This window comes from Leopardus geoffroyi, chromosome A3 (genome assembly GCF_018350155.1).
Source record: "Leopardus geoffroyi isolate Oge1 chromosome A3, O.geoffroyi_Oge1_pat1.0, whole genome shotgun sequence".
Taxonomy (NCBI): Eukaryota; Metazoa; Chordata; class Mammalia; order Carnivora; family Felidae; genus Leopardus; species Leopardus geoffroyi.
In genome coordinates, this window is record NC_059336.1 from 35,306,437 (window position 1) to 35,327,807 (window position 21,371).

The following is a 21,371-nucleotide window of genomic DNA, read 5'->3' on the forward strand; positions in this document are numbered from 1 at the left end:
AGATGTATATGGATGGTGTGCATAATCTTTATGTATAATGTCATTTTGATTTATATATTAAAAGTTGTATAGTAATTTAAGATTTAAAAAAATCTATTTCCATTGCCTAGCTGAACATTGGTGTAGAAAATTCAGCAAGCACCATGCTTTTAGAGTATCACTTACATATACCAAGAATCCAGATACCTCTGTGGATATGTTGTAGGGAAAACTAGCCCAGCACCTCTCTCACACTAGAATGTGCACAGGAGTCACCTGGGAATTTGTTAAAATGCACATTCTGATTCGGTAAGTCTGAGATGGGGACAAAATTCTCCCTAACAGGTTCCCAGCTGATACCGATGATGCTGGTCGGAGAACCACATGAATAGCAGGGGACTAGATCAGCACTGCCCGGTAGAAATGTAAATCAAGCCACAGATATCATTTACATTTTCCTAGCAGCCACATTTAAAGAGTAGGAAGGAACAGGTGAAATTAATTTCAATAAAATAGTTTATTCAGCACAGTATGCCCAAAATACCGTCGTTTTAATGTGAAATCAAAATAAAACTTATTAATGACATATTTTACATTTTTTTATACCAGGTCTTCAAAATGTGATGTGTGTTTTCAATTCAGACCAGCTACATCTGAAGTGTTCAATAGCTGCATATGGCTGATGGCTATCATAGTAGATAGTTCAGGTCTAGACGGTAAAGATATTCAAGCTCCAATCCCTGCCCCTATAAGTTATTGAAGTATTGGATCATAATCCATCTTTTAATACCATATCTAGCATACCATTGCCCTGGCAAGCAAGTCTGAAAGAGATTTTGTCCCAAGTAGAAAGCCTCAAACATCTATCAGTTTGCTGCAAGTCATTTGTTTTCAGGGTTGTTTTACCTCTGAACAGAGAGAGCTCTCATTATCTTTCTGTAGTAGGTGTGAAGAGGCCTTAGCCTTGATTCTCCCATTGCAGAGACCTGAGTTTGGGGGCTAAGGGAGGCGTTTCATTTTCCCACTTAATCCTATAATGTAGGATTGAATAAGAAAGTCATCATTTAGAGCTGGGGGTGAATGTACAGATAAGATCATCTGACAAAACCAGACTTCGAAGACTTAACCCTGCACCCAGAGCTAACTGGTGGCAGAAGTGAGTTCTACAGACTCTGAGAGCCTATAGGCTCTCTACTCCCACTCACAAAGTGTGGTCCACATTCCAGCAACACAGCCTCACCTAGAAGGTCCTTACACTTTAGAGTCGCCAATCCACCCAGACCTGATCCAGAATCTTTGCTTTTTTAACAAGATGCAACCCCACCCCCACCCCAGATGACTCAGATGTGTGGTGAAGTCTGAGGAGCTCCCAGGCTTAGGCTTTGGAGCCAGGAATGGTTGCTCCATGTTACAGGGAAGCCTTTGTTTCTGTCTTGTGGTGGTTTTGTGGGTTTTGTGCTGTTGTTCCAGGTTGCTTCACTTTGGGAGAATAGATATTGCAAAGCCTTTAAGTTCTTTTATTATCTTGCTTAGATCAACACCAATTTGAATGGTTTCTTGAACCCTGCTGATGTCAACATGCATTGTTCCTGCTTTTTGGCATTTACGTCTGCATATTTTCTACAAAGGTCTTTTTTAGTGGCTGTTTGCCATAACAGCATTCAATCCCAGAAGTCCATGTTGACCACCCACAAAGAAAAAGTCTTATTAATCAGATGCAGGTATTGAGCTGCCCAACATTTTGGAAAAAGCTCTGTAGACCTGTGTTTCCTGGCTTTCATCAACTCGTCACATTACAAGAAGCAGGGTGGCTCAGTATAAGCTTGGGCTTTGGCATCAGGTTGCCTGGGCTCAAATCCTGGCTTTCCCCCTTAGCAGCTGTGTGATTTAGGCACACAGTTTACCTCTCTGTGCCTCATTATCTTCATCTGTAAAATGGGAATAATACCAAAGTATCTGCCATTAGGATTGTCATGAGGATTGCATGAGTTACTACTTGGAAAGGGCTTAGTGCAGTGTCCCTCATTGAAAGCCTTTGATGAGTGTTAGCTATTAGGATCACAGGGTCACAGAATATTATTAGGACAGGAAATGGAGTTTAGAAAGCACTTCCTAACACTTCATTTTTCAGATGAGGAGAGTGAGGCCAAGGAGTTAGCAGAACTCAACTAAGACTACACAGCGGGCTAGGCCAGAGTCTGGTTTAAAGCCCAGGCCTTCTCACTTCCCATGCGATGCTCTGGCCGTGCCACCCCACCTGATGCCCTGGGCAAGTACAGTCCTGGGAAGATGGCTTAAATCAGTAAATCCCGTAACATTTTTGCTTTCCATGGTTTGATTGCTATCAATCTTAGCCCATTTTGCTTCAGAACCATGTTTGGAGACCCATACTCATGAGTAGGTAGTATATATGTCTATCTTTGAGATAGAGGGCATGTACTAAAAGTTAAGATTTGGCGTTCTTTTCTTGGTAGCATTTCCACTGAAGCTTTGACATGTGGAGGAGAAGAGAGTGAAAAAGCTTGTTATTGAGTATACATTTACGTGGGTAATCTTGCCTACTTCCTGATATCAAAACTTAAAATAACTGCATGGTTCATATCATTATGCTACCTCCAGCACTGACACTATCTTCCCCGTCCCCACCATCTTATTCCTATTCCTATGTATGTGTTACAATCCCTAACAGAACACACAAGCCATCAAGGTGAGAGGATTGATACAGAATACAACAAATGTAATGACTTTGGGTCACAGTGATGGCAGAACTCACAAATTCAATCTGGTTAAGTGAGAAATGTGGAGATGTCCTGTGTGTCTGAAATGGCACTTGTGACTTTGTGATACCACTGAAGCATGATTACAGGCTATGAGCCTGGAATCATGGTGCCACATGATACGCTAACTGCCTTCTATTCTTGCCCTGTGTTCCTGGTCAGTTTTTCACAAAAGTCCGTTAAAACAAGTCAGCATCTTTTAAAATAACACATACATATCTTAGACACTTTCTTTTAACTGGAAGCATATAATGTGATTCGGTTGTTGGCCAAACTCTTAATATCAGGTATGAAGTATCTTCATTCAGTATGGGTCTGTGGATTGGGGTCCATGTCGTTTTTGCCTATATCTCACCCATGGGGCATTCGTTGCCTCAAATATCCAGTTTGGTTTCTTTGAAGTTGAAGTGAGGCTTTTAAAGACATTCATGAAGCAATGGGAGTGCAGAACCCTACAACTTTATGACTCCTTTCTCTAATCCTATTGTTGTCCACACAGTTTGAGAAAAAAACATGTTGAGCAACTCGCCTTTAAAGACATCTTTCCAAAATATCCAACTTAGAGAAGGAACAACTTTCTTTCCACGAGCGTATTTCATTGGTTCATATGGGTTTTTTTTTTTATGTTTTTATTTTTGAGAGAGTGCAAGCAGGGGAGGGGCAGAGAGATTGGAGGACAGAGGATCTGAAGTCGGATCTGCACTGACGGCAGAGAGCCTGATGGCGGGCTCAAACTCACGAACCATGAGATCATGATCTGAGCCAAATTCAGATGACTAACCAACTGAGCCATCCAGGCACCCCTGGTTCATATAGTTTTTTTAATTACAATGGATATGAACAGGTTTGGAAACAAACATAAGTAACTCATAGTAAGCATGCAAGGTTAGAACAAAGGATCAAACATATTGGACATTTGCTTACTAATTGTGAGACATTAGCATTCCCTGGGTGGTCAGAGTGTTTTGCTTGTTTTATGAGCATCTGATGAGTGCTGGTCTGACTAGTGAGAGATCAGTCAAGAGACTTTCTAGTATAGAACTTGCTTAGGAGTCTTTATCCTATGAGATTCTTGACTCTGTTCTTAATTCCTGGGCTCTCAGGACACTAATGACCTGACCATTCTGAAAAAACACTTTACCAAACCTTTCATCCAGGCAAATGGGCCAACTTTTCGGTCTCATGTACTGTCCATTGAGGACCAGCTTTCATGTGGAGGAGGAACTTTTCCTGACTTTGAGCCATTTTACTTTCTTCCCCAAGAAGTTCTCTGCTCTTTCTTATCTTTTTATTTCAAGTGGGTATCTTATTTTATTTTATTTATTTATTTTGAGAGAGAGAGAGCGAGCAAGCGAACAGGGGAAGGACAGAGAGAGAATCCCAAGCAGGCTCCCCAGTGACCGTGCATAGCCCAATGCAGGGCTTGAACTCACGAACCGTGAGACCATGACCTGAGCCAAGATCAAGAATTGGAAGTTTAACTGACTGAGCCACCCAGGCGCCACTTAAGAGTCCATACTATTGCATGGTATCTGAATTTCTCAGAGTTGAGGTTTCAAATACAGAATATTTTCCTGTACATGTGACTGGGAAAATATGGTTATGCTTTCCTACAGTAGAAGGAGGTATGGGTATAAAAGACATCTTTGTAGCTTGGCTTGTATTTTCTTCAGCCGCCTTCTCTGCTTAAAGAGCAAGAGCTTGCCATGCAACTGTACCTCTTTGGAAGATTCGAGCTCAATGCTACGTCCTTTCTCCTCTACAGAATAACTGTCTAACGCTATTGTAAACTTACGTCCAAATCTAGGCCCTTCACCCACAGTCCTTGCAAGCAGCTGAGACCATCAGTGCCACCTTTGTCCCCTGCATCAGCCCATTACAAACAGCCTTGTATCAAGAATCTAGCTGCTTCCCATCACCCCATCACTACACCGTGTGCCAGGCCAGTGTCCTGTCTCTCCTGGTTTCTCTGCCTTGGACTTGCTCCTTTAGTCTGTTCTCAAAATAGCAGCTGGAGGGATGCTTTTTAAATTTTTTTTTTTCAACGTTTATTTATTTTTGGGACAGAGAGAGACAGAGCATGAACCGGGGAGGGGCAGAGAGAGAGGGAGACACAGAATCGGAAACAGGCTCCAGGCTCCGAGCCATCAGCCCAGAGCCTGATGCAGGGCTCGAACTCACTGACCGCGAGATCGTGACCTGGCTGAAGTCGGACGCTTAACCGACTGCGCCACCCAGGCGCCCCTGGAGGGATGCTTTTAAAACGGAATTCAGATCACATCACCGTAAGACTTACAAAGCCCTATAGGAAGCCACCCTCACTCTCCCTTTCTGCCCGTGTCTCCCTCTCTCTACTTCAGTATCTCCCTCCAGCTCCAGGGACTTTACATTTGCTATTCCTTTTGCCCGGAACACACTCTTCCGCCAGTTGATGCACTGCTTTCTTGCTCACGTTTTCTCACGTCTCTTCTGGAATATCACCTTAGCTCCCATTCTTGCCATACTGCGGCTCTCCCTCCTTTATCCAGCTGGGTTGTTTTCATAGCATTGATCACTATTTACCTATCATTTATTCGTTTATTCACTTCCTCTCCTGACATCCGGGCAACGTCCTGTTCACTGCTGCATCCCCAACATTTAGAATGGTCAGTGCCCAACATTCAGTAGGTGCTCGATAAATGCCCATTTTACTGAGGTCCTTATATTGATGGAATCAATAAATTCTAACCCAGGTGATAAATGTCTAACCCTCATTGCTATACACCTCCAGTTTTGTACAGTGTAGCTCCAAGAAAAATTAGGCAAACGCTCTTTACACAAGAAGCCTGAGAAAATGTGATGGAAAGATCTGGGATTCCATGGTGTTATTTTTAGAGTCACTTTGCAAGATGTCATGGGACTGTTGCTGAGAATCCATGACAAGACTGGAGGTTTTAACCTGGTGTCTTTCCTCTCTCCAATTTAGATCATTATTTTTCTGCTTGCCTAAATCCTTCCCGTCATTCCAGTTAGAAAATTTAGCTTTTATTTCCTCTCCTTAAAAACCCTCTATTTAAAGGAATGGCTAACAGATTGCTAGCACTTCTTCCTCAAACACCTGTGCTTTTGGGTAATACGTGAGTATGATATGTAGCTTAGAATGCCCGTGAGTAAAAGCAGTCACATGATGGTGGTTTCCAGTTTTTTTCTAAACTACAATAAAACCCGCCCCTCCCACACTCCCCTGCCCCCTCTCCCTCTCCTCCCCCTACCTCTGCAGATGATTCTCATCTCTGCAAATAATACTGACTATGACAACTGCATTCCTTAGTTAGGAACACAATTTCGGGGCAGGGGGGTGGTGCAGGGGGGTGGTGATGCCACCTGGGTGGCTCAGTCAGTTAAGCTTCTGACTTTTGATTGCAGCTCAGGTCATGATCTCAGTCATGGGATCAAGCCCTGTGTCAGGCTCCCTGTTCAGCAGGTAGCCTGCTTAAGATTCTCTGTCTCCTTCAGCCTCTCTCCAGCTCACACTCACTCTCTCTCTCTCTAAAATAAATTAAAAAAAAAAAAAGAATGCAACCAGCTTGGAAGGATTTTGTCTCTGGCTTGTTGAAGGGAGTTCAGATGTCTTTCATTACGTTACAGCTGGTGCGGCACAGCAAACTGAAATCACAGAGTCACTGTACATAAGATGGAAATGCAGCCCTCATTTAAAATCCCCAAAAATAAGTGTGTTATTTTATACTAAGTTGAATTTTCCTTTGATTACAAAAATAAGCTGTTTTTATGAGGTTCAAAATGCAAAGATTTACACTGAATTTAGACAATTTCCAGACTGCTCATTATACTTCACGCAGGTTGTAAATATTTGGCAAACTCTATAAATTAGGCTTTGTAAGTAAGTCCTCAAATAAGCCCATCAGTAAGTACTATAGAAATTAAGTTACAAAACTGTTATGTGTTCTCTTTTGTTTACAAAAAAGGTAAAGTCAGATAATTTATTGCAGGTAATAAAATCTTAGTTTAGTAAATTGGGTTGAACACCAAGACCGCTTTGCTGAACTTGAATAATGTTGAGTGGAAGGCTTACTACAAAGGTTCATGGCAAAGGCCCTGAAGAACCTGTCTCCCCTCAGTTAGCTTTGTTGTTGTTGTTGTTGTTTTTCCTCCCAAACACAGAGTTTCTCCTAGGGATCTGACCACTGGCCTCACCTTGGGAGCCTCTTAAAAATGCAAATTCCATGGGGTACCTGGGTGGCTCAGTCCATTAAACCTCTTTGGCTCAGGTCATGATCTGGCAGTTTGTGAGTTCGAGCCCCATGCCAGGCTCTGTGCTGACAGCTCAGATTCTGATATTCTCATTCTCTCTCTCTCTCAAAAATAAACACTTAATTCTCTCAACCCATGTAATCTGAAATTCTGGGAGGCAGAACCCAGTAGTAATCTGTTTTAAACTAAACTGCCAGGTGATTCTGATGCAGGGTGACGTTTCAGTCCTGTTGGTTTAGCATACAAATGGACTTAGTCCAAAAACCACAGTGATTTTGAACTTACACAAGTTTTTATCAAATTGATTGACTACAGCAAACAGGTTAATCTATAGACCTCTGGATTCTACTGACCTAGCCATTGATTAGAATTCACTCAGTAAGAACACAAAAAGCACCATTAAAATGAATTAGTGTCTGTGACCCAAGCAATAGCTTTCTTTCAGAGCACTCCCTGTTAAGATGCTGTTTCTTGACATGCGGGTTTTTTAAAGTTTATTTATTTATTTTTGAGAGAGAAAAATGCATGAGTGAGGGAGGGGCAGAGAACAAGGGAAAGAGAGAATGGCAAGCAGGCTCTAGGCTGTCAGTGCAGAGCCCAATGTGGGGCTCAAATGCAGGAACCATGAAATCATGACCTGAGCCGAAGTCGGACGCTTAATCAACTAAGCCACCCAGGAGCCCCAGCGTACAATTTTAATTGTATTATATATGCCAGTCATTCTCAAAGTGTGGTCCCCAGACTAATAGCTCCAGCAGTACCTGGGAACTTAATCAGAGATGCAGATTCTCAGGCCCTGGCCCTACTGAATCTGTAACCAATTTTAGCTCTCCAGGCGGTTCTGGTGCACACCCAAGTGTGAGAAGCACTGCCCTGTGGAGAAGCTTAGCAAGGAGTGTTTATATCCTGCTTCTCTTTAACTCCTTGGTCTGCTACCCAGGCTCACCTGAGCCAATGCCTTTGGAATGCTAAAGTAGCTAAATTATTAATCTCAGCTTCCTGTGTTCTGATTGATTAAAGTTTTTCACCCCTTTGCCTCAGTGTTTTTGAGGCTCAAGTCTGGGATAGGATGTGTGTGTGTTTGTGTTCTCATGTTTCCAAAACTGAAAGTTGACATGTTCTTGTTTTTACTTTAAACCGTTTTTGAATTCATGTGAAAGAAAGCAGTGATGGCCGGTTAAAAAGCTCTCTTAAGGACAGAGCTGTGAATCAGCCAGTGTGTGGGTGCATGTTGTAAGCTTTAAGTGCCCTGTCCTTCCTAGGTGTTTTCTTCTTGCCAAATGAGGATAATGGAGTTCATTTGGCTTATTGCTGGGTTGAATTTAGAAACCATCATCCTCTCTCTGCCTCAGGAGGGAGGGCTGCCTTCATTGGTTAATCTGTGGAGTGGGTGAAACTTGTCTCCTTGGGCCTCCCACGACCGCCTTCCATCTCTCTTGGTCCCTCGGTTCTCATTGTGCTTGTAAAGACCGTCTGTCCCAGAACTCAGTACTTCACTGTCTCATCCATGGTGGTGCTCTGTCAGCTCTGAACTTAGTGCTTCATTGCCATATCAACAAAAGTTGTAGTTCCTTTAAACCACCAGTTTTTTGGTTTTTTTTTTATTAAATTTTTTTTTTCAACGTTTATTTATTTTTTTGGGACAGAGAGAGACAGAGCATGAATGGGGGAGGGGCAGAGAGAGAGGGAGACACAGAATCGGAAGCAGGCTCCAGGCTCTGAGCCATCAGCCCAGAGCCCGACGCGGGGCTCGAACTCACGGACCGCGAGATCGTGACCCGGCTGAAGTCAGACGCTTAACCGACTGCGCCACCCAGGCGCCCCTAAACCACCAGTTTTAAACTCAGATGCCTACAGAAGCCAGGAAGATGATGTAAATAATGAAAAAATGCCAGGTGATGACAAGGGATAGTGTAGACAGTAGCGAGTTGGGGTGTACATACACCCTCTAGGGGGTGGAGGGCAGCATCTGCTTCAGCCAGTTTTCCAACTATCTAAGAACATGGGCCTTAAGGTTGCTAGATTGTTGGAGATGCTGATATTTTGTCCGTAAGATACTAGACATCTGGATTTTTTTTACATGAAATCTGTTGTTAAAATGTTGACAAATATATTCATTTTTTAATGATTTTTTAAAATGTGTTTATTTTAAGAGAGACAGAGACAGCTCGAGATCAGGAGGGGCAGAGACAGAGGGGGACAGAGAATCCAAAGCAGGCTCCACACTGTCAGCACAGAGCCTGATGTGGGGCTTGAACTCATGAATCCATGAGATCATGACCTGAGCCAATGCCAGGAGTTGGATGCTCAACCGACTGAGCCACCCAGGCGTCCTATGTTCATTTTTAAATGCCATGTATGCCAAATGACAGATCTGTCTGTGGCTCATTTAGAACCTTAGGTCTAGACCTCAGCCAACATGCAGCATGAATGTACTTACAGTAAGATGGATGCTGATATTTACCTAATGTGTTCATTTCACTGACATTTTAAATAAAGATGCCTGTTGGGGCGCCTGGGTGGCTCAGTCGGTTAAGTGTCCGACTTCAACTCAGGTCATGATCTCACGACTTACGGGTCCGGGTCCCATGTCAGGCTCTGTGCTGATGGCTCAGAGCCTGGAGCCTGCTTCAGATTCTGTGTCTCCCTCTCTCTCTGCCCCTCCCCAGCTCCCACTCTGCCTGTCCCACTCTCTCTCTCAAAAATAAATACACGTTAAAATTTTTTTAAAAAACTAAACAAAAAAAAATATGCCCATTTTTTTTTCCTTTGTACCTTCATTCATCCAGCTATTCATCCAAGAATTTTGTGTGTGTGTGTGTATGTGATGATTTCTAAGGTTGGACAAATCATTTCTACTACATGGGCTTTTTTATTCTCACAAACAAAAAAGAGAGAGTTGTACCAAGTGACCCTTAAAGTTATTTCCTTCTATAAGAGTTAAGGAATCTCTTTGCAAGAGAAAGTATATTAGATGCCGAGGACAGTATGGATCAGTTGTTTGGAGGGCACTTGTATATACGTGGAAGTCTTTGGTCTAATGTAGGTCACATCCCCATCCCTAAGGCCAGTCTTCAAACTGTTAGGATGGGAGGTTCTGTGGTTAGAGAGGGAGTGGGGGAGAAAAGTATTTCCGTAAAAGAGGCAGGACTTTGTACCCAAAGAGGGAGGGCCTGCTGGTCCCCTTATGGTGATGTCCTCAGTGTGCAGTCACCCGAAGACAGAAGGCTGTGCATGTGGCAGGGTGAAGACATGAGTAGAGATTCAGAAGCAGAGGAATATTGTACCTGCAGTGGTAGATCCAGGGTGAAGACTGGAGTGAACACTTCTCATTGGGAAATTCGAAAGTCAGGCCAAGCCTGTGGCCTCCTGGGAGTGCCAAGCTGAGATGCTTGTGGAATCCATCCTGATGATTCTAGGGAGGCAATGGAAGGCCATGCCTGGTGTCATGGGAGGGATACAACATACTCTACATTCTCAGATCAACACATGGTAGTAACATGTGGCTGAGAGCATCTCTCCTCAGCATCTGGGTCTCAGCAGCAGCACCTGGGAACTCTGAGCGGAATCTCAGGCCCTGCCTCAGCCCTGAGGAATCGGAATCAGCATTTGAATAAGATTCCGAATGTACTTATGGTTTGAGAAGTCCTGAGATAGAATTCAAGAAAATCAGTTGTACTTGGCTGCAACCAGTTACCCATGGAGGGAGGCCTGAGACACCTCTGAACACGGAATCCAGAGAGCTTGTTCCTGGGTAAGGGGAGAGAAGCTATGGGGGAGACAGATTTTAAGTCTGATTAGCTGGGAGTATGATATATGGATACGGTTATCAGAAAGTGAGGGCCTAGTGACATTGAGACAGAGGGGGGAAAGGACAATAAATTTATTTAAAATAGGTTCTCTGAGAATGTGTATGCCACAGGTCCCGCTGTGGATCCTACAACATAAAGGAGCTCACTTGCTAGTTGGGGGCCCTCGGGCCGTGTCTGTGGACCAGCCAGCCCTGGCCTGCTGTCCCTGTGTTCTGCATCTGTAGCCCCTTGCCATTCTAAAAACACCTATCTTCGTGGGTTTTTTTTGTTTTTTGTTTTTTTGGAATTCTCAAATTTCTTTAGTAGTCAATGGTAGATTTTAACTATCGATTCTCATGGCACCAGACTTACTTCAAAGTTAAGCTCCTTGTCTGGGGCACCTGGGTGGATCAGTTGGTTAAGCATCCCAACTTCTCAGGTCATGATCTCATGGTTCCCGAGTATGAGCCCTGGCGTCGGGCTCGCTACCGTCAGCATGGAGCCTGCTTGGGATCCTCTGTCTCCCTCTCTCTGCCCCCCCTGCCTATGCGCTCTCGCTCTCTCAAAAATAAAACCTTTAAAAAGAAAAGAAGGTGCCTGGGTGGCTCAGTTGGTTGAGCGTCCGACTTCAACTGAAGTCATGATCTTACGATTCGTGGGTTCGAGCTTGGCATAGGGCTCTGTGCTGACAACTCAGAGCCTGGAGCCTGCTTTGGATTCTGTGTCTCCCTCTCTCTCTGCCCCTCCCCTGTTCATTCTCTGTCTCTTTCTCAAAAATAAACGTTAAAAAAAAAAATAAAATAAAGCTCCTTGTCAAAGTTCACATTCAGGAACCGGACACTGGAGCTAGAAGAGATTTTGCTGTCCTTTTAGGCAGTTTTCTCGCCTGCATCAGTGAGGTCTCTTTGGGGTAGTAAGAGGAGGAAAGTGTGGCTTAGAGCCCCAGTCTGCAGCAACCCTGAGCACACCGGCAAATTCATTTGAAACATTTGCACGGACCATGCATTTTTGTATTGTTCACAAGCGTTTTCCAAAGGCAGGGGGAGTATTGCTTATGGTAGAGCGGGTACTTCCAGTACATTCGAGTAGAAAGTGCAGAAGAGGACACAGAGGAAAAGAACCACCCTCCCCCCCTCCACCAGAGTGCATTACCCCGTCTTCTGTGTCTTTTTTTTAAATTGAAGGGAAATTCACATAATGCAAAATGTGCCACTTAGAAGTAAGTGGACAATTTAGTGCCATTTAGTAGATCATAGTGTTGTGCAACAGCCTCTTCTGTCTAGTTCTAGAACCTATCGTCCAGCCCCCAAAGGAAACCCCATTCTTGATCCCTCCAATCCCATCCCAGCCACCCCAATGTGTCTTTTTAATTCACACAATTTTCTTTCATACACAGTTGGGCTCATACTGTTTATAGAGTTTAATGTACTGTATTTTATCATTTAAAATTTCTATCACGTGCATTTCCTTGGTCTTTAAAATCTTTTCTTGGGGGGCGCCTGGGTGGCGCAGTCGGTTGAGCGTCCGACTTCAGCCAGGTCACGATCTCGCGGTCCGTGGGTTCGAGCCCCGCATCGGGCTCTGTGCTGATAGCTCAGAGCCTGGAGCCTGTTTCCGATTCTGTGTCTCCCTCTCTCTCTGCCCCTCCCCCGTTCATGCTGTCTCTCTCTGTCCCAAAAATAAAAATAAAAACGTTGAGAAAAAAAAAAATTTATAAAAAAAAAAAATCTTTTCTTGGGCTTCGGTGTAATTGTAAATCCCCATGATCTTTGAGGTAGGTTTTCTTGGCGTTACCAGCTCATCTTTAGAACGAGTCCCCTGGGTGCTCCTGTACAGAATGTGGGGGCTTTGTGAGGGACAAGTTTTCATCGCAGGGGCTTTCTCCACCCCCTGTTGTGTTTCATGAACTGGACAGGTTTCCTAAGAGACTCTATGCTCTAGACCCAGCTCAGAGCCGCTCAGTTTGCCCTAATTGAGAGTGTTATCAAATGACTCCACCAAGGGAATGCAAAGTGAGTTACTCTAATTGCTCCAGAAGTATCATGTGACGTTTGGATTTCACCTTTTGGCCCTGGGAGAGAAAAATGTCACCGGCTTTAAACTGCTTCCCTACTTAACGCATAGCTCCAGTTTTTGTTTTTTGTTTTTTGTTTTTTTTTTACTGCTGGCAGAAATTGCCACTGTGAACATAGTGTATGTGTAAAAAGAGCTTACATGTGTTCGTGTGTTTTCTGATCTTTAAAAAAATAGGATGAACGAGGAGATGGGTGGGACACCTCATCTGAGATGAGACCTTATTGCCTCTGAGCACTATAATCTGGGGCAAGTTTAATAATCAGGCTGGCAGAGGCCCCAGGGTGGTTCAGTCAGTTACGTGTCTGATTCTGATATTCAGCTCAGGTAATGATTTCGTGGTTTGTGGGATGGAGTCCCACATCGGGCTCTGCGCCGACAGCAAAGAGTCTGCTTGGGATGTGATTCTCTCTCTCTTTCTCTCTCTGCCCCACCCCTGTTCACGCTTTCTCTGTCTCTCAAAGTAAAAAAAAAATAATCAGGAGCTGGGAAAGTGCAGCCTATGGGCCAAACCCAGTCCTCAGCCTTAGTTTTTGTATAGCCAGTGAGCTGAGAATGGCTTTTTACATTTTTAAAAAGTTGTTAACAAAACATAAAAACTATAAAACAGAGAATCATATGTGGCCTTCTTAAAGCCTAAACTATGTATTTTCTGGCCCTTTACAGAAATGCTGACCAGTGACCCCCAATAATTACAGTAAGAACAGCAGCAATGGAATTTTTTAGTTTATATTGAATACCAGGTAATGTTCAAAGTGCTTTACATATATTATCTCATTTAACTCTCACAGCAGTCCTCTGGGCTGGGCATGATTATCATTTTGCAGAGGAAGAAATAGGCCCAGAGAAGTTGAGTAACTTGCCCAAGGTCACACAGCCAGTAAGTGGCAGAGCTCATGTCTTGAAGCCAGGCGTCAGATTCACTCTCGATCCTGTATTCTGTTACTGCCCAACCACTTCTACCTGAACGTTGTATGATTTTACTCTACTGTTGAGGTAAAAGTTAACGTCCTTACCTGTGGGAGTTGAAATCATAAGGCAGCCCTTCCCAAACTGGTGAACTGCAAAATAGATTCCTCACAAAAGCCTACGTTCAAAGGAGGCTCCCTGGTCAATGAAGCACGAGAAAGCCTTGTTAGGTTTCTTCACTGTAGTGCTCCATGAAGCACTATTATCCTGGTAGGAATCTCAGCCCCAGGGGGGTGGTATTCAGCTATGTACCAAACTGGTATTTTGTTGTTGTTTTTCTGTTGTTGTTGTTGTTGTTGTTGTTGTTGTTGTTGTTTTGTGGGATTTTTTTGCCTGTTGAAGGCACACAAATGAAACTCTTCCAGAACTATTGCTTTCCAGTAAACGGTCAACAAGCAAGGTCACAGAGGCATTCTCAGCCCCACATTTTCCCGGAAGTATGAAAGCAACGTAAACTAGGCATTCATTTGTTCATCTCTGTCATAAATATTCTTTTTTTCTTTCCATTTTCCTGCTGTCACATTTCTTCTCTGACCTTCCCTCTTTTTTTCTTACTTTCTCTTTCTTTCTTTCTTTCTTTCTTTCTTTCTTTCTTTCTTTCTTTCTTTCTTTCTTTCCTTCCTTCCTTCCTTCCTTCCTTCCTTCCTTCTTTCTTTCTTTCTTTCTTTCTTTCTTTCTTTCTTTCTTTCTTTCTTTGCATGGGAAGTTTGGGGGAAAGATTTCCATAAAGGATGGAAAGGTAATGAAGGTTGGCCCCTTTTTAGCATCTTCTATAGCAAGTCCCTATTTAGTTTATAGGATTACCTATAGATTTGATTTGCCTGAGCTATGTAGGTTGATGCTACATAGGCAAGAATTGGCCAGCAGCTCCCTGATGGATTATGTTTATCACAGGGCCTCTGTGTGTAGAGATACCATTAGTGTTCATTTTGGCATGTCTTGCATGTCTTAATTTGCCAGCTCTGTCAGCTGGTCCAGGTCAGGAGGAATGTGACTTCAGAGCTTGACAATACAGGCATCAGCCAGAGAAACCACTTCGCGAATGCCTTTTAATTCACCAGCCATTTGCTCTTCCTTTACCACCAGGATTTTTTGCAGATTTGACAGCTGCGACCAAAAGTGCGCTTTCACAAAACTGGTTTCTGACTGGCATAGGGTAATGCTCTTGGTTTTCTTAATATCTTAAAATTCTTCAGTTAATTTAGAGTTCTCTTTGCAGATGCCAAAAAAAAAAATGTTGCATAAAATAAAGCAAATATCTCATTTTGTTTGTGAATGAGTTCTAGAGTTTGTAAGATTGGAGCTGCTTGCTCTGTTAAGTCAGGAAAGAGCATCGTATGTCGTTATAAAGTCTGTAGGCACAAATGAACCTAAGGCATTAATGTATTCTGAGTGCATAGATGTACCTCCATTTTTAGTTTGTGTTTCTTCAGCTGGGTCTGTGAAATAAACTGACAAAAGACAAATTAACAGAGAAAAGGCATACAAATTTATTAATTTTATGTGCATGGCGCAACATAGAAGGAATTAAATAGCCAAAGGAGCAGGGATATTTAAGAGTTTGTACCTCCTCTTAGCAGGGGAAAGAAAGGGGGCAAAGGCTACTTACAGGAGAACAAATGACTTTTAGGAAAGATAAATGAGCCCTGAGAATAGATGGACATGAGAATTTTATGACCATTTCTGTTAGAGTGTGGTGCCAAGTTTTCGTCTTCCAGAAGGGAAGGTTAGAGCCACTCCTGGATCTAGATTTATGACAGTGGGGTTCTTTCAGGCAGGATCTGCTTTTAGTCACAAAAGGGATTTCAGGAATCCAGATGCCTTCAGCTCAAAATAATTTTTGGACCAAAGCGTCATATTTTGGGGTGGCGTATCTTGATTCCCTTCAACAGTGTATTTATTGGAGTACATATCTGGAATTAGATGTGCTATTTGAGACAAGGTACTATAGATACACTAGGACAGCTTAGGCAATGCAAAAATTGCCTCTTGGAATGATAATGAACAGAATCCAATTGTTAGGGGAATTTGACACTTCAGCTTCTGAATGATGATCCAGAACAGCACGATGTCCTCCCATTTCTTATGACTATTTAGAGGTTCTTTTTGACCTAACTACCCAGTGTTGTCAAGATAACCAGCCAGGCTAAGAGACTGTTTTGACTATCTGTGAGTGCCTACACTAGTTTTGACTAGAAAAGGATAAATATTATCCAGGCCCATCCAAATTTATCTTTCAAACACAGCCACATATACTCCTTCCTGGCAGCTAATTTCCTGCCCAAATACTCGTTTGCAATGCTCTGAAGGTGATTTAAGAATTAGAGGGCTTTGGGGTACCTGGGTGGCTCAGTCGGTGGTTAAGTGACCTACTTTGGCTCAGGTCATGATCTCACAGTTCATGGGTTTGAGCTCTGCTTTGGGCTCTGTGCTGACAGCTCAGAGCCTGGAGCCTGCTTCAGATTCTGTATCTCCCTCTCTCTCTGCCCCTCACCAACTTGTGTGCGCGCGCACGCGTGTGTGTGTGTGTGTGTGTGTACTCTCAAAAATAAATTAACAGATGTAAAAAAGAAAAAGCATCAGATGGCACTTAATGCCTTCCTCCTTTTACCTTGATCAGTTTTACTCTGTGGATGGAGAACAGCAGATGAAAAACTTGTATTTTCTGGAAGGTGCTCAGATGATGTCAAGAGAAAAGGGCCCCAGTTGTTCTTTCTTTTTTCTTCTCTTGGGTCTTTTAGATTTGAAAAGTTTATCAGAATTATTACTGACTTCCCAAGGGCTTTTGAGATTACCATTTAGCTGTCTCTCTACTGAGCTTTTGTTTTTTCTGCAAAATTCCCAATTGCCGTTTGGATGCCAGTTTCAGTAGTTCACTATTGGTCATTAGTACAGGCTCCTTAATTTCCCCTTTGATCCTGGGTTTTTTCTGCTGAATTGTATCTAGGATTGCCAAATTTAGCTCCTTGATTATGCATGAGAGTCCTCCGCTTCTCTGTTATCTTGTACTCCTCTCTCTCAGGGTAGCAACTGTGGTGACTTTCAGGCTCCGATGCCCAATTCATTCTTGCCTTCAAGGCTGTCTTTGTCTCCCACTTTGCCTTCTGTCCCAGGCCAGAAGGGAATTTCCAGCACTGTCATGGATATCTCCTATGACTGACACTGAGTGCATTCTGCCTGAATTTTCCTCTCTTTAGGAGAACCCGGAGGAAGTCGCTGATGTGAAAGAGAAAGTTTTATTTTTCCCTCTTAATGTGATGTAGAAGTTGGTCTGTGATATGCAAATATTGGTAGATCTGCTTCTACTTAATTTCCGAATGGATTCAGAATCCTAGATGAGCACATTTGAAGGTTTAAAAATGTGAATTTTTTTTTTTTTTTGTCAAGTCCTGCCTAAATCACCAGACTCTCTGATGAGGTTTGGGGGTGTTGGTGGGGTTCAGAGCTGACGGCCAAGAAAGAATTCTTGGAGACGTCTTTGATACAGAAAGGTGATTTTATTAAAGCACGGGGACAGGACCCATGGGAAGAAACAGCTGCACTGGGGTTGTGAGGAGTGACTGGTTATATACTATGGAGTTGGGAAGGCAGAAGCAAATGGGAAGTTTCCAAAGAGATTTCCATATGCTAAAGAAGACTCACAGGATACTGGAGGCCTAGCTATTGTCAAGCTAAGGTGGTTTTCCCTCTAGTAAGGCATTAACATTATGACAGTAGGACCTTCCGGGAGAAATGGTACAATCTGTATTTGCCTCAAGTATTTGTCAATGGGCTGCAGGTTATAAGGAAATTTAATTTTACCTGTCATTTCCTTCTTGCCTTTGTTCCTACATCACTATGGAGGGGTGATGTTAGGGCCCCCGGAAACTGAGTCTACAGATTTCTGAAGATTAGGCTAATTGTTAAGATTGCCTTTCTCTCATAATTTACTAAGATATTTGTAAACTGAGGGAGACTCATGTCCTGTATGACTGTGATCTCTATCAATTAACCTTTCCTTTCCTTTCCTTTGTGTTTTGGGCAGCCAGGAGTGCCTGAGGAATATCACACAGGTCCCACCGGGGGGTGGAGATGCTAGCTTGTGCTTTGTCCTCAGCCTGACTCAAGCTCCCTCATCCACAGGACCAGTGGTGGTGTGGGTTATGTTCTGATCATGTACCCCAGCTCTGGGAAACAGACTTCCGTCTTGCTTCTCTACCGGTTCTCCAATAAGTGTTCTTCCCAAAGCCCAGGCCTGTCCAGATTCTGTGCTTGCCTCTCTCAGAACCTAGGGGAGCTGTCACTTCTAACTGGCATCCGCAGGGCCATCTCTTGCTGCCTCCTGAGATCCTGGAATGTTGCCAGTAGCTGGATTTCCTGTGGAACATCCTTTGAACCAACTTCCTTCTGGCTGCCTGCTCTGCATTTGCAATGCTTGCAACTTTCCTTGCAATGCTTTAGCACAGGGGTGCCTGGGTGGCTCAGTCAGTTAAGTGTTAGATTTCAGGTCATGATCTCACTGTTTGTGAGTTCAAGCCCCGCATTGGGCTCTGTGCTGACAGCTCAGAGCCTGGAACCTGGTTTGGATTCTGTGTCTCCCTCTCTCTCTCTGCCCCTTCTCTCTCTCTCTCTCTCTCTCTCTCTCTCAAAAATAAGTAAACATTAAAAAATTTTTTTTAAATATTTTAACATGTGTGAATTTAAACCAAAACAGGGCAATGAAGGTTTAAAATTTGAAGTGTCTCAATTGGCAGTCCTCACCCTAAAGGTGGTTAGTTAGCATTTGAAAGACTTGAATCAAAAGCTTCTAGGCCATTCATTATATTTAAATTATACCTCAATAAAATTGTTTAAAAACAAAACTAGACAAGCCTATCCTCCTGTGGCCACCTCCACACCCTCTTCAGTTATCTGTATCTGTGATCAGTACCAGATGCTCCATACTAGGACTGCATGATTGTCATCTGGAGGGCCTGTTGAAATGCAGGTTGCTGGGCCCCATTCCCAGAGTGGCTGTGTGGGTAGATTTTGGGTGGGACCTGAGAATTGGCATTTCTTCTTCTTCTTCTTCTTCTTCTTCTTCTTCTTCTTCTTCTTTAATGTTCATTTATTTTTGAGAGAGAGACAGAGAGCAAGCAGGGGAAGGGCAGAGAGAGAGGGAGATACAGAATCCAAAGCAGTCTCCAGGTTCTGAACTGTCAGCACAGAGCCCGACCTGGGACTCAAACCCACAACTATGAGATCATGACCTGAACTAAAGTCGGATGCTTAACTGACTGAGCCACCCAAGCACCCCTCTTTTTTTTTAAGTTTGTTTATTTTGAGAGAGAGACAGTGCAAGTAGGGGAGGGGCAGAGAGACAGGGAGACAGAATCCCAAGTAGGCTTTACACTGTCAGTGCAGAGCCCATCTTGGGGCTCGAACTCATGAACCATGAGATTATGACCTGAGCTGATAGCAAGAGTCGGACATTTAGCTGACTGAACCACCCAGGTGCCCCACTTCCAGCTTTCTAAAATGTCCTATAAGCTCCCCAGGGGCTCCAATGTACAGCCAGCTCTAGAAACTACTAATCTGGTCTCTGAGTGATATCCACGTAGTTTACTTATAACAGTGTACCAGGTGAAAATGTCTTGCTTCTCCTGTCCTCAAAGTTAAATATTGACAATTTAATGGCAACTAATCCTAACTTAACAACTAAAATTATTCACCTTGCATATAGGGACCCATAAGAGAAAACACATAGGATTCTACCTACAGTGTCTTTATTTTAGAGTCTGAACCCCTTTAAAGCTCAAATGCCTGTCTGAAACCAAGTTTCTAGTTTAATGTGTAAAGATATAGGTACTCCACTGATTATTCATCTGGAGATATGTGAAACGTTGCAATTTTACATCTTAAGCACCTTTATAAAGGGTCTTGTCCTACTGCGACCTTAGACCCTGTGGAGATCTTTACTTGAAAAGCTTCATAGTTTGCCCCTAGTGCATGGTGTAAGGGAGGAAAAATAAATTTCCCTCTACCCTTCTGAGTTCTTGGCTGAGATACCCACCTTTAATAAAAAGAGATTAACGGGAGAAAACCAAATTTAATTATGTGTGTACGGGAGCCCCATAAGACAAGAAAGGCTCTCTGATAATCAGATAATTGAGGTTTATATGCCATCCTGAGCCAAGGAGAAGAAGGGGGTAAGGGTCTGGGGTTTCAAAGGCAAGGGACACAATTGGGGGCACCTAAGTGGCTCAGTCAGTTAAGTGTCCAACTCTTGATTTCAACTCAGGTCATGATTTCACGGTTTGTGAGTTTGAGCCTTGCATAGGGCTCCTTGCTGACTGTGGAGTCTGCTTGGGACTCTTTCTCTCTTCCTTTTTCTATGCCCTTCCCTTGCTTATGTGCATTCTCGCTCCCAAAATAAATAAATGAATTTAAAAAGAAAAAGGCAAAGACAATTCACAGGAAGATGGGAAGGGCAAATGTTTGGTAAACAAATCATTATCATGCTCTTTGGAGAAGACCTTCTTTTTGTATTTTTTTTAATTTGTTTATTTTTGAGAGAGACAGAGCATGAGCGGGAGAAGGGCAGAGAGAGAGGGAGACACAGAATCCTAAGCAGACTCCAGACCCTGAGCTATCTGCAGAGAGCCTGATGCAGGGCTCAAACTCAGGAGCTGTGCAGTCGTGACCTGAGCTGAAGTCAGCTACTCAAATGACTAAGCCACCCAGGCACCCCCGGAGAAGACCTTCTTATGTTAAAAAAAAGAAAAACAGAAAAAAACTGTTGTCTTTGGTAATAGCTCTCTTCCTCATACAAGCCCCCTAACTAAATTCTTTTAGGCAGTTAAGAGAGAGGTAAAAAGCTCTTCTTGAGTTCATTGGGCCTTGATTATCTTCAGCTCAAGGAAATCCACATGCCAGAGTGGCACATTCTGGGGTTGTCTGCCCTGGAAAAGATTAAAAAATGAGAGGACCCTAACAAGAACAGCATGCCAGGGAAGTGGGGACCCTAACAAGAACAGCATGCCAGGGAAGTGCAAAGACTGCCGATTTGGACATCCAAATTGATCCTTCGGGCTGGTTCCCTGCATGCAGGCTGTGCTGACCCACTCACGAAGGCCAGACCAGAGGGAGGCACCCAGCGTAATAGGAATCATAGGGTGGGTGTGTCATCACTGAGCCAATGAGTGTGCTCAACGTGTGTCAGGGAACGACCCTTCTAGAAACATGCAGCCCTGGGCTTGAAGGTGCATCTTTTGGGGCATGATGTTGACTGTTAACATATGTGCTTATTTTCAACAATTCAAGAAAACTTATCTAAGTTGCCTTTTTTTTTTTTTTTTTTTTTGGCTTCTTTTAATCTGAAAACATTCAAAGAAGTTCATGTGCCTCTAGCTCACCCCTAGTGCAACTTCCCAACTAAACTCTGGGGTTCTACTGACACCTGCTGGCATCTCATCTATTTTATGTTGAAAACAACAAAACAAAACACTTCACCTATTTCCTTAAGTCTTTTGGCCTTAATAGGCTAGGTGTGCATTATCTGGAAGACAGGAGA

The 21,371-nt window shown here is 43.3% G+C and overlaps 1 protein-coding gene across 14 annotated transcripts in view; it reads left to right on the forward strand.

Annotated features, from left to right (window-relative positions):
- PLCB4 (phospholipase C beta 4) overlaps positions 1-21,371 on the forward strand; it is a 424,518-nt gene that overhangs the window by 284,285 nt on the left and 118,862 nt on the right. The gene's annotated exons all lie outside the window — the stretch shown is intronic.